Here is a 13,452-nt window from a genome sequence, read left to right as displayed (position 1 = left end):
CATTGGTTATTGGGGGCAAATTCTCCTCTGGCGTCATACCTGGGAAGCAGGAAGCTGGGTGTGGTTGTAGTAGGTCAGTCATTTCAGCTCCAGGACATCTCTGCAGAAGTTCCTAAAGGGTACTGTCCTGGTTCCACTAATCTTCAGCCATTTCATCAATGACCTTCCCTCCATTATAAAGTCAGAAAGTGTACTCACTGCTGAACATCCCCAATGTTCAGCACTATTTGGAACTCTTCAGATACTGAAGCAAACTATGTTTAAATGCAGCAAGGGCTGACTAATACACAGGTTTGTGGCAAGAAATATTTGTACAACCCCAGTTAAAGACCATCTGCAATAAGAGACAATCTAACAACCATCCCTTGACATAAATGTCCATCACTGAATTTCCCTCTATTAAAACCCTGAGGGTTACCATTGACCAGAAACTCAACAGGACATACCACACCAACACAGAGTGGCTACAAGAGCAGGTCAGAGACTAGGAATACTGTGGCGAGCAACTCACCTCCAAACTCTGTTCACCATCTCCAAGACACACGCGAAAATGGCGATGGTACGCTCACCCCTTGGCTGGAATGGTGGGGTTCCAACAACACAAGAAGCTTGACACCATCCAGAGCATGCTAGCTGTTTGATTGGCATGACATCCACATGCACTCACTCCCTCCACCGCTAAAGCTCAGTAACAGCAGTATGTACGATCTAAAGATGCATTGCAGAGATTCACCAAAAATTCTTAGGCAGCAACTTATAAACCTACAACCACTTAGATCTCAAAGGACAAGGCCAGCAGATCCATAGCAGTTTTGCTCATCTGGTAATCCCATAACAGGAATTAGTTGCATTTAAGACAGTATATAATTAACTAATAATTGGCAAAATTCAGTGTTACTAATTCAAATAAAGTACCTTTAGATAACGAGTGGACCATTGTGATATTTCTGCAGTGTTGCCCCCTTGCTGAAATAACATGCATATGTCTGGAACCTGCCTTATCTAACCCTAAAACATCTGTTTTCAACTTGTATCTGGCACAATAAATGTTAACAGATGGTTTATGTGCAATGATACTATAAAATCTAGACTAGAAATCCTAAATATCAATTTCCAAAATATTCAGTGATGGATTTTGAATTGATTGTTTCACACCCCACTGCGAAAGAGTGTAATGGAGGGTTGAGACCACACCTATAATTCCTCACCTGAGAACTGGGAATTTATGATAGTCAAGTGATATTTGAAGATCTGTACTTAACATGGAAAGATAAAAATCCGAAGCCCTAAATCAAATTGGTTAACTTAAACTGAAAACACTCGAGGTGTATTACTATAAAACTTTCTCTTAAATTAGAGATTAATTTATGACATGAAGGGGCGGGGAAATCCATTGTGTCAAGTGGATCAGAAGGTTTCAGTTATGATTTTCCCCAGGACTTTACAGAATGTGGGGTGAGTCCCTACTTGAGGTCACAACATGATGTTTTGGTGTCATGAGCTCCAAGGTAGCAATGGTCAAACCCTTCACCACTCAGACAGTCTGAGTTTTAACAATTTACAAGCCTTAAAATGGTGTCACAGTGGGAACAGGTTTGAAAAACTCTGACCTACTACATCTTTTAAATAATTGACATTGAGTTGTGTTGGAGTTTATATCAAATTCTTCATTGTTTTTAATCCTTTTAGACTTGAAAGTACTGTGGTATCCTTTAATTCCATGACCTCCCACTCGTTTCAGGCCCTGTTTTAGTTTTGTAAAATGAGAGTCATGTTTATGCAAACCTTACTATGTGAACTGAATGTCACAGTTCAAACATTGAAAGAGTGAAAGATGGCAATTCTCTGGTTGCTCAGTGAGCTGCAGTCTTACATCTGCCTTGTCAAGTCTCTGCAGCCAGATCAGCAAAGATCAGAATCTCTGGGACATTTCAGGAAAGTTCAGTAATACAGATGAAAGACTAAATGTTTCCCTCTTTGTCAAACATGCTGGTTGGTTGGAGATGAAGTACTCTGTCCTTATTCACCTGACTGATTAGTGTGTTTGTGAGGTTGGGTGTGAAATTGGATTGTAAATCACAGTGGTGTGAATTTGGAATATTGATGTAATTCACCCTCTTCCATTTTCTTTGCCTCATTCCAAAAGATTTGTCAACAGACAAACAGAATTTAACTTTGCTTGTGAGTGTATCATCGAGGAACGTTTCTTTATTCTGTATCCCAATGGTGCTGACATGCTCACCCTTTTTCAGAGGGTGGTTGGACCATTCGGAAGGTTGTGCTTGAGATTCTCCTCCTATCCAAGTCAGAAAGAGAAATGGAGCTGGTGTTGGCGTTACTGAGCTCTGTTGCTATTTGAAGTTAACGAATCTTAGCAGAAGGAGTTGTGTTGAGCCAGAAGGTGTCGGGAGGTTGGATATAAATTGTTGTGTGGAATACTTGGAATTTTTGTTTAACATGTGTCAGTTTAATAGTCCTTTCAGGTTTTAGATTTTTATTTAGAATTGAAATTACAGATATCAAATATAATTCAGGGCTTAGTGCTGCATTTAGTGGCATGTTGGACAAGCTCAAAAGCATTTTGGATGATTTTAGCAATGGCAGGAAATCTGTGTTGATTTCTAATTTGAATTTCATCTTGATTCAGAGCTATTTAATTTCCCCTTTTTTTATCTTTTCTTTTAAAACTGCATTCAAAATGAAGTTTATTACGTTAATGCTTTTCTGAAGCTCTTTGTAGATTCCCACAGAAAAGACAATTCCATCTCCCTCTTTTTTGCTTTGGGAGTAGTATTTTTGCAAGTTGACTGTTGGCATTTCTATATGTAACTGGGTTGTTAATCTACCATTTTCTTCCTCTTCAGAGAAAAAGACATGGCAGTGATGGAAGGATAACTTAACTGGGATTGTAACTGGATGAGTGACACAAATACTCTGGCTGCACTCTGGACATTCTGCAATGAATAACTGTCCAAAGCCTGAGAGGCACTTTTTGGGAGTGTGATGGAACAGTCTCTATGTGCTTGGATGAATACTGCTCCAACAGCAAGGAAAAAGCTTGACATTGTCCTGAGCAAAGCAGCCCACTTGGTTGACACCCCACCCATTGACTTCTTTCTCAATGGCACACATTTGCAGCAGTGTGTACAATACATACGATGCACTACAACAACTAACCAAGGCTGTTTTGACAGCACCTTTTAAAGCCATGATCTGTGCCATCTGAAGACAATAGTAGCTACTGCTTCCTTACTAATGCTACCACCACCCAGTTCCCCTCCAAGCTCCGTAACGTTTTGAATTGGAATAACATCATCAAACATGTACCACATCCTGACTGCACTGTGGGTGTACCTTCAAGAGGGCAGCATACCACCACTTAAGGGCAATTGGGAATGAGCATCAAATGCTGGTTTCATTGGCAACCCTCTTATTCCATGAAACCATCTTCAATAAAAACAAGTCATGTAAATATATCCTGTGGTTACAGTGCAGCTGTGCATACAATCTGCAGACACTGTGCTATGAACCTCACCTGTTTTAATAGTATTCTTGTTAGAACGCTACATTTAACTGAAAATTTATTCATTAATCAATCATGAGAGGGGAAACAGCTTTGTCATTTTGAAGCAATGTCATGGTATTTCATGATAATCCAGTTGAATTGAAGACGTCTTTGTCTTATACAGTGTGATGTGAAAGTTTCGATATAATGGCCTTGATTATATGGTAGGCTGTACTACATTTCTGAATAAAATTCACCCAGAATTACTGGAATTATTGAAAAATCATGCAGAATTTTAAGTATGAATTATGTTTGTTGTGTGAATGCTGTAATATTGGAAAACTAATAGAAACTAGCACCCTCTCCCAGGGTGAATTAAATACCAGTGGAACTTTGTAATGATTGTGTTTATATCAATCTTTAAAGAGGCTGTTTAAAAAAAAATGAGGATTTTCTTTTGTGATCCAGATAAGAAATTGACATGCTTTAGAAATATTTGACTTTTTTTCCTGTTTGAAACATAAATAGCAAGTGTTGTAGTAAGCCTGCTCTGTCAATCAATATGATCATGGCTGATCATCCAAATGCAGAATTTGTTCCCATTTTCACCTCATACCATTTGATCTCTTTAGCCCTAAGAACTATATCTAACCATGAAAAATCTTCAATGTTTTGTCCTGAAATACATTCTGTGGCAGACTATTTTGTTAGTTCCCCACTATCTGGATGAAGAAATGTCTCCTTCTCTCCCTTCTGAATACCCTAATCTTATATCCTTTAGACGATACCCACTGGTTCAGGCCTACCCCACCATGAAGGCCAACAGACCATTTGCCTTCACTGCCTGCTGCACCTACATGCTCACTCTCAGTGACTGGTGGACAAAGACACCTTTAGTTACACCTCCCCTTTTCCCATTATATTCAGATAATTTCCCTTTCTGTTTTTGCAACAAAAAAAATCACTCAACTTATCTAAATCACACTGAAACATCTCTGTATCATCCTCACAGTCCATCCTCCTCTCAGTTCACCCTTCCACCCAGCTTTGTGTCGTCCACGAATAGAAATAGTAATCGATCCCCCATCTAAATCATCCGTATATATTGTAAGTAACTGGGTTTGACCATTGATCTCTGTAGTGCCTCACTGGTTACTGGCTGACACTCAGAAAATTACCTGTTTGTTCCAGCTCTTTGTTTCCTGTCTGTCAACTAGCTCCCTGTCCATTGAAATACACTAACCCCAATCTCAAACTTGTTCTTTGGTCGGATCACCTGGTAGTTGTCTGTAGTGTTCCTGGTTGTGCAGTTGTCGGTACACTTCCTTGCAGTAATCTGTTCTATTCTGAATGACAATGGCTCCTCCTTTATCTGCTGGTTTGATGAACAATGCTGTGATTGGTTTTGAGAGCCTGGATGGCATTGCTTTGTGAACGGGTGATGTTTTGCTCGACATGGCAGGTACTCATGTGACTCAGCCAACGTTGTCTATCTTATACGTTGCAGGAAAGGATGCCCGGAGTCATGGTACATTGGGGAAACTGAGCAAAGGCTATGACAACGGATGAATGGGCACCACACAACAATCAACAGACAAGAGTGTTCCCTCCCAGTTGGGGAACACTTCAGTGGTCCAGGACATTCGACCTCGGACCTTCGGGTGACCATCCTCCAAGGCAGACTTCGGGACAGGCAGCAGCGAAAAATGGCTGAGCAGAGGCTGAAAGCTAAGTTCGGTACCCATAGGGAGGGCCTCAATTGGGACCTTGGGTTCATGTCACATTGTAGGTGACCACCATTGCACTATACACACACACAGATACACCTACACACACACACACTCTCACAAAGCACTCCTATTGACACATGCACACGGACACACATATACACAGACACGCACACACACTCCCACACTCACACATGCCCCCCCTCACAGACTTAAGACACTCTACACACACACACAAAACCCCCAACCCAGACAGACACACACAGAGAGACAGACAAAGGCCCACATGAACACGTATTTTGTGGGATGAATTTGTCCTTGCAGGGTTACATTGTACTTTACTCAAAAACTGCAAGAATTCATGTAAACTCTGTTATCTCACTTTTTAGATTAGAATCAATCTAAACATCATGGCATAGACAGGGAACACAGGGGTGTAACACCTTCAACATATTGTCTACCTCTCACCATTGTTAACAGCTAACCTGAGAATGGAACTTTTTAAAAATGGTTTTGTGATTTACACAAGCAAGAAGTGAAACTATCGTGATATTCTAACAGATGAAAGGCTTAACAGACAATCAAATTTTCAATGTATAATTTCAGTTACATCACATTGTAAATTTTTACGATAAATTCTGTGTGTTTGGATTGAGCCCTCCACTACCACCTGATGAAGGAGTGACGCTCCGAAAGCTCGTGTGCTTCCAATTAAACTTGTTAGACTATAACCTGGTGTTGTGGGATTTGTAACTTTGTACACCCCAATCCAACACTGACATCTCCAAATCATTCCAAATTCTACTTTCCTTCTGCTTTGCCTGTATGTTATATTTAGCGAGAACAAGGTCATTGTCCAGAAAGATTAATACTGCCTGAGCTTTACAGTGCTTCCAGATATCGCGGAGCTGCAGTATTTTGTTTTGCACTCAGCCATTTATTGTTCTCACTTGTTTCTTTGTGAAAGTTCACAAAATTAACTTGGATGGATGAATTTAGGATTCCCTTTACCAATGTTGGGAGAAAGAAATGTCAGTGTTTCAAGTGCTGATAAAGTAAAATAAACTGATAATCAGTAGAAAGGGTTTAGAGGGATTTGGAACAAATGCTGGCAAATGGGACTAGATTAATTTAGGATATCTAGTCAGCATGGGCAAGTTGGACTGAAGGGTTTGATTGAGTGTTGTACAACTGTGACTTCATTCTCTCAATTATTCAAGCAGTTGAATACTTCGAGGAGGAAAAGGAGAATTTATGGAGAGAATACACCTGAAATGATGATTGAGGTATATCAAACTCACATTACTTCATTACCTTTTACTCTGGGTTCTTCAATGACCAAACCTGTTTTGTTATCTGAATAACTATGTATCATGTGATTTGTTTTGCACAAAATATTTCGTTAGGATCTAGTGAACTGTTAAGAAGTGTTCATTTTTAAAATTTAGGCAGCTTGATTGTTAAGCAAGAAAAGGTTGGCGTTTTAATCCCACTGATTCATTGTTCTATAAAAGATAACAAGCTTTTTATCTGTTCTGGGAACTGAATAAATGGAAGTCAATTCTGAAGGAAAAAATCCTCATCGGTAACGTTCCCACATATGTGGAGTAATTGCTTCTGGTCACTCTTCAGGCTCTAGAGGTGAGGAAATAATTGAGTTGGCCAAAGTTAGCAACATCATTTGGATGGACTGTACTCGTTGGGGAAACTTGCAGGATCTGTAGAAGAAACATGTGTTTCGGAGCATATGCAATAAACCTGAACATTGTTAGTTTTTCACAGAGCTTGGGACCTGATCGGAGCAGCAATGAAGCTAGTTTTTTTTTTAAATTTCCGAGCTTGCCAAATTATTGTTGGTAAATGTAGGTGACATTATCAAAGCACCTTTCATAGTCCCCAGCTAGACATTTGGTCCCAGTTTTGTCGGTCCATTCATTCCAATGGATAAGAGGTATTTTAAATGTGATCACTCCATTTAACTATTTGAATTAATCACTGAAGTATTCAAGTCCTCTTGGATTCTTAATTTCAAATTACTCAATGTGATTTTTTGCCCCCCCTGAATTTGCCAAGCACTGGGCAGTTCTGGAATGTTCCAAATATTTACAATAGATGCATTCACACTGTTGAAGGCAATCTGGTCAATTTGAATACCATTCAGGTAGTTAACAACAATACATAAATAACTTTATGAATTGCTTACTGTACACCAACGCAAGCCAAGTATTAGTGAAACCACAGATTGTTTCCCAAGGACTCCCAAATCTAAACAGTGCATTCCAGGTATGCTCACTATCACTATCTGGGAGCAGTCTCCCAAAGTGCTCCCAGAATTTAGAAAGCACATACAGTGCCCTCTAAAGCTAAATCTGCTGTCACAGGCTTCACTCCTATTGCATACAATGACATTTATTGTCCAGTTCTTTAATGTGACAATTGATTTTACAAACAATTTATAAAATATTTTAAATCCTGAAGAAATGTGATGTCAAGTCTTCCTAAAAGTGAATGGAAAGTGTTTTGTTTGTTTGACCTTTGGCTCTATGTATCAGACCGAACTGAACCTTTAACAAGATGTGGGATGTTTCCCACACACTTTGTTTAAAAAAACAAAGATTATGCTCTGAGATTTAAGTGTTCAATCAGGTTTGATCAAAAAGCCTTCCCAAAATTGAGAGTTTGATTTCAGCCCCTTTAAAGAGACATGCTCTTGGCCTTCAATTTTGTGACATGTGATCATACTTTGATGAAGGTGGCTGTGTGTAACACTGCAGTATGTTGTACTGAAGTGCCTCATTGGGTGAATGAGCTTTATTACTGGTGTAACTTGGCTAATTTTGAGATGGAATATTCCTTTGAGTTAAATCTTGTTTTTAAACTGAGGCGTGCTTGTGTAATGCAAGTGTGGAAACTATGCTCATGTTTGCAATGAACCTTTCACTTTTGGAGATTAGTATTTTTCCGATGTATTTTGTAAATAAAGTTCACTATAGAAAGCACAGAGCTGGAGAACCGCAGGTCCAGCAGCACCTCTGAGGGGAAAAACGTTGTAAGTTCCAAGTCCAGTGATCTTTTGTCCATTCAGACAAAGAGTCAGTGAACTTCAAATGTAACATTTTTTCTCTTCACAGATACCCTCAGAACTGCTGAGTTTCTCCAGCACGTTGTTTCTGAGGTTCAGATCTCCAGCACCTGCAGTTTATTGTTTTGTAATCGATCCTATGATTTGACTTGGGGAGCGAGAGGCAGCAACTGTAATCAATTCGGATAAAACTCCCCAACCATGGAAAAAAAACACATATCTTTATACTTTGCAAAACATTACTGCAAATAAGAAATGCAATTAAGCTAAATGCAAAAAGGCATACCACCTGCCGTGTCTCAAACTTGCTACTCATATTTGAGGACTAATCGGTCAGAATTGTGTTTGCTCGCTTCCTTAGAGATCACAGTCCACACATGTCCCAGTTCCAATTCCTGGGCCGGGCCCGGGTACCACATTGCAGTGGGGTGGGGAGATTTGTGTCAGCCTGAAGTTTTTGTTAAGAGCAACATTGCAGGTTGAAGTTGACGATTTTGACTATTATGGTATCATCAAACTTGGAGAAAATCCTTCCGAATGTATTGATCAACTGTACTGAGCTTGTTTACATGCAGTCCTGTTAGTAGTGCTGTAATATTCTAAGTTAAGAATCACACAACACCAGGTTATAGTCCAATAGGTTTAATTGGAAGCACACTAGCTTTCCGAGGGCCGCTCCTTCATCAGGTGATTGTGCAGTGCACAATTCAAAGGCATGGAATTTATAGCAAAAATTTACAGTGTGATGTAACTGAAATTCTCCATTGAAAAATACCTTGATTGTCTGTTGAGTCTTTCATCTGTTCGAATACCATGATAGTTTCACTTCTTTCATGTGTCAATCACCAAACCTGTTTTTAAAAGTTGCATTCCTGACACTGGCCCATCAAATCACTCATTGTATTAATCACTGCACAGTCTCAACAAAGGAATGAAACTGGATGGAGCACATTACATCTACTAATGCACTGGAAAATACAACAACACAGCCCTCTTGAACCTGCAACTTCCGCCTCACTGTGGGTCAACAACAGCAACAGAACTGTACTCCAGCCCAATCTGAAATCTCATAGCCTGGAATATCCCCCACTCAACCATTAACATCAAGCTGGGGATCAACCCTGGCTCAATGGAGAATGCAGGAGGGCATGCCAGGAGCAATTCCAGGCATACCTAAAAATGAGGTGCCAACCTGGTGAAGCTAACCAATGTGCCTGCCACACAGCGCAAGCAACACCAAATAGAACTACGTGATCCAACAATCAATAGATCAGATCTGAGCTCTGCCACACCTCGTCATGAATGGTGATGGACAATTAAACAACTCACTGGAGGCAGCATCACAGATATCCCCATCCTTACTGATGGAGGAGCCTCACACATTCATGCAACAGATAAGACAACAGCATTTACAGCAATCTTCAGCCAGCAGTGCCAAGTGGATGAGCCTTCTCCATTGGTCCCTGACATCACAGATGTGAATCGAATTGGTTGAAAACTCATTTCAAATCAGATCAAGTCGTGTAAAGGCTATGGGCCCTGCCAACATTGTGGCAATAAGACTGATGGCTGTGCTCCAGAACTTGCTACACACCAAGATAATTACTGCTCCAGCACTGGCACCTACCGACATTGTGGAACATTTCCCAGTGTTGTTCAACACAAAAACACAGGAAACATCCAACCCAGCCAATTCCCCTCCATCAGTCCACACTCGCTCCGCAGTGAAGTGTTGGAAGGTGTCATCAATAGTACTGTCAAGCACATACTCAGCTATAACCTGCTCAGTGACACCCACACTGGGTTCTGCCAGGGCCAATCAGTTCCTGAGCTTGTTACAGACTTGATTCACAAACTGACAAACAGCTGAATCCTAGAGGTGAGGGTGACAGCCCAGTCCCACTCCAAGACCACTACTTCGCCTTCAGTGATATCACCGGACCTCACCACAGTCTCAGCTCATTTGCTGAAACTCTCATTCATTCCTTTTGTTAACTCTAGATTTCATTATCTAAACCCACTCCTGGCCAGGATCCAACAATCATCCTCCCTATAATCTCCAGAATATTGAAAACTCTACCGCCCAAGTGCTCACTTGTACCAGAACTTGCTGATCCATCAAAAGGCTCCCATTTATAAGCAACAGCAATTTACTTTCACACCCTTGGTTTAATTCCTGGCTGTAATCATTCCTATCTTCCTGCACCAGACACCCTTTCATATCTCAATAACTCATTTTAGTTTAGATTCCCAATGATGGGTTTATTTTTGAGTTCAGCTGTGTGACTGTTTCTATAGATTCCAAGGCAACATGGTCTGCAATTCCCACCCTCTAAGATCTGCTTTCTTCCTTTAAGGCATTCCTGAAAAAATGCTTATTTGGCAATGGTTTTGGTCACTGGACATAATATTCTCCATCTGTGGCCTTATGTCAAAAGTTCACAATATTTTTGTGAAATTAAAAACATGTACAGATATCTTCTACTCTTCACTATCGCTGAGTGAATAATCTGTAATGTCTCTTACCCAACCACATTGTGGGAGCACCTTCATCATACCAACTGCAACAATACAAGGAAGTCAAACATCACCCTCTCCACAGGCAACAGGGCTTTGCCAATGATCACTGGTATCTGTGGAAGGAGATGATGTTTCAGGAAGTGCAATATGAATTATAGGGATTGAATATGGTTCGGAATTTGACTGTCAGAAATGGAAGGAAAATCCATTCACTTATTGGAAAAAAGAATTCTTGATTGTCAAAAATATTGAGGAAAAAATAACCTGATAATGGAGCAGCATATGGTCAGGAGTTGGGCAGCAGTGGACAATGCATTTATGAAAAGGTCTGTGAACGTAATAGTAAAATACTAAACATGGCAAAGATAAACTCACGTGAGACTGAAGAAGCTAGATAACGAACAAGTGGATATCAAGGAGTCCAGAGGTGAATCAGAGCAGTGTTCACTTTTATGATCCCACAGTCAGAGATGTCTAACACAGAAACAGACTCTTCGGTACATCCCATCTATGCCAACCAGATATTCTAATCTAATCCATTCCCATTTGCCAACACTTGGCAAACGTCCCTCTGAACCCTTCCTATTCAAATGCTTTTTAAGTGTAACAATTTTAGTTATCCTTTCGGCTCCTTTTGAATTTTCCCCTCTCACCCTAAGCCTATATCCTCTAGTTCTGGGCTCCACCACCCCAGGGTAAACACCTAGTCTATTTAGAAGAAAGTGAGGACTGCAGATGCTGGAGATCAGAGCTGAAAAATGTCTTGCTGGAAAAGCGCAGCAGGTCAGGCAGCATCCAAGGAGCAGGAGAATCGATATTTTGGGCATAAGCCCTTCTTCAGGAAACATCGATTCTCCTGCTCCTTGAAGGCTGCCTGATCTGCTACACTTCTCCAACAACACATTTTTCAGCCCTCATCCTAATCCAACACCAGCACCTGCAAGTCAAGAGTGAGGGAGGAGTGCAAAATATAAGAACCAAAGAACTAGGAACAGGAGAAGGCCATCCTGCCCTTTGAGCTTGCAATTCCATTCAATAAGATCATGGCTGATCATTTTGTGGATGCAGAACCATTTACCCATGTTCTCACCGTATCCCTTAATTAATTATTTCTTTTTAATAAAATCTACCTTAGCTTTAAAAACGTTTACTGAACTAGCATCAACTACTTCTCTGGGCAATGAATTCAATCGGGGTCAAGACGTTCCTTCTCAATTCAGTCCTAAATTTACTGTCTCTAATCTTGACTGGATGTCCTCTTATCCTGGCTTCACCTGCCAGTGGATGCGGTCTCCTCTACATTGGGGAGACTGGACGTCTCCGAGCAGAGTGCTTTAGGGAACAACTCCGGGACACCCGCACCAATCAACCACACCACCCTGTGGCCCAACATTTCAACTTTTTCTCCCACTCTGCCGAGGACATGGAGGCCCTGGGCCTCCTTCACCGCCGCTCCCTCACCACCTGAAGCCTGGAGGAAGAACGCCTCTTCTTCCGCCTCGGAACACTTCAAGCCCAGGGCATCAATGTGGACTTCAACAGTTTCCTCATTTCCCCTTCCTCCACCTCACCCCAGTTCCAAACTTCCAGCTCAGCACTGTCCCCATGACTTGTCCTACCTGCCTATCGTCTTTTCCACCTATCCACTCCACCCTTCCCCCCGACCTATCACCTTCATCCCCTCCCCACACACCTATTGTACTCTATGCTACTTTCTCCCCACCCCCATCGTCCTCTCACTTAGCTATCCATGCTTCAGGCAGTCTGCCTGTATTGCTGATGAAGGGCTTTTGCCTGAAACGTCGATTTTACTGCTCCTCGGATGCTGCCTGAACTGCTGTGCTCTTCCAGCACCACTAATCCAGAATCTGGTTTCCAGCATCTGCAGTCATTGTTTTTACCTCGTGGAAACATCCTCTTTACTTCTATTTTATCCATTCCACTCATTATTTTATAGGTTTCCGTTCTTCTGAATTCCAATGGATATAATCCCAATCGACTCAGTCTCTGTTAAGCCAACCCCCTCAACTCTGGAATCAACCTAGTTAACCTCCTCTGCACCCCCTCTCGTGCCAGTACATCCTTGAGCAAGTAAGATGGCAGAAACTGCATGCAGTAATCCAGGTGTGGCCTCACCAGCACCCAAATACTACTCAAACAAACCCTTTGCTTTTAAACACAATCCCTTCAGCAATGAAGGACAAAATTCCATTTGCTTTCTGAATTGATTGTTGTACCTGGTGACCAACCCTCATGTAGAATGCTCCTCAGGTACCTCTGCATAGCAAATGATGCAACTTTTTAAAATTCAAGTCATAATCTCTTTTTTAATGTTACTTCAACCAAACAGTAGGACTTTACATTTATGAACATTATATTCCAAATGCCAGCCCATTGCCCACTCACTCAATGTATCTATGTTTCTCTGCAAAGTTTCACAGTCCTCCACACACTTTGTTCTGCTTCTCATCTTAGTGTCATTTGCAAACTTTGACACCCTACATGTGGTCCCCAACTCCAAATCATCTGTATCAATTGGATATAATTGCAGTCCCAACACTGATCCCTGAGACACACTACTAGTCACTGATTGTCAGCCAGAATAGTACTCATTTATC

The sequence above is a fragment of the Chiloscyllium punctatum genome, chromosome 16, assembly GCF_047496795.1.
Source record: "Chiloscyllium punctatum isolate Juve2018m chromosome 16, sChiPun1.3, whole genome shotgun sequence".
Lineage (NCBI taxonomy): Eukaryota > Metazoa > Chordata > Chondrichthyes > Orectolobiformes > Hemiscylliidae > Chiloscyllium > Chiloscyllium punctatum.
This window is presented reverse-complemented; position numbering follows the sequence as displayed.